This window comes from Oncorhynchus masou, unplaced genomic scaffold, assembly GCF_036934945.1.
Source record: "Oncorhynchus masou masou isolate Uvic2021 unplaced genomic scaffold, UVic_Omas_1.1 unplaced_scaffold_1361, whole genome shotgun sequence".
NCBI classification, from domain to species: domain Eukaryota; kingdom Metazoa; phylum Chordata; class Actinopteri; order Salmoniformes; family Salmonidae; genus Oncorhynchus; species Oncorhynchus masou.
Genome location: NW_027003510.1, coordinates 145001 through 145475, shown reverse-complemented (window position 1 = coordinate 145475; position 475 = coordinate 145001). Strand labels below are relative to the sequence as shown.

Below are 475 nucleotides of genomic sequence, written 5' to 3'. Positions count from 1 at the left end.
TATTCTCCTGACTGTTGTCCTTTCCATTTAGGCTTCCCTACTCCTACTCCTCCTCTATTCTCCTGACTGTTGTCCTTTCCATTTAGGCTTCCCTACTCCTACTCCTCCTCTATTCTCCTGACTGTTGTCCTTTCCATTTAGGCTTCCCTACTCCTCCTCTATTCTCCTGACTGTTGTCCTTTTCATATTCGCTTCCCTACGCCTCCTCTATTCTCCTGACTTTTGTCCTTTCCATTTAGGCTTCCCTACTCCTCCTCTATACTTTGTCCTTTCCATTTAGGCTTCCCTATTCCTCCTCTATTCTCCTGACTGTTGTCATTTAGGCTTCCCTACTTTTATTCACTGTTGTCCTTTTCATTTAGGCTTCCCTACTCCTCCTATTCTCCTGATTCTCCACAATTCCTCTATTCCCACTTCAAGGACGTGATAACTGTGAGGCACTTTTGAAACACCCAGAGACAGACACACACACACG

At 45.1% G+C, this 475-nt stretch overlaps 1 protein-coding gene across 1 annotated transcript in view; it reads right to left on the bottom strand.

The window, feature by feature from the left end:
- Positions 1-420: 420 nt before the first annotated feature.
- Positions 421-475, bottom strand: part of LOC135530524 (voltage-dependent L-type calcium channel subunit alpha-1C-like) — a 61066-nt gene continuing 61011 nt past the window's right edge. Inside the window, 1 exon segment of the mRNA XM_064958830.1 lies at positions 421-475. This exon segment is cut by the window's right edge and continues 590 nt beyond it. The gene's annotated coding sequence lies outside the window, so the exon portion shown is untranslated.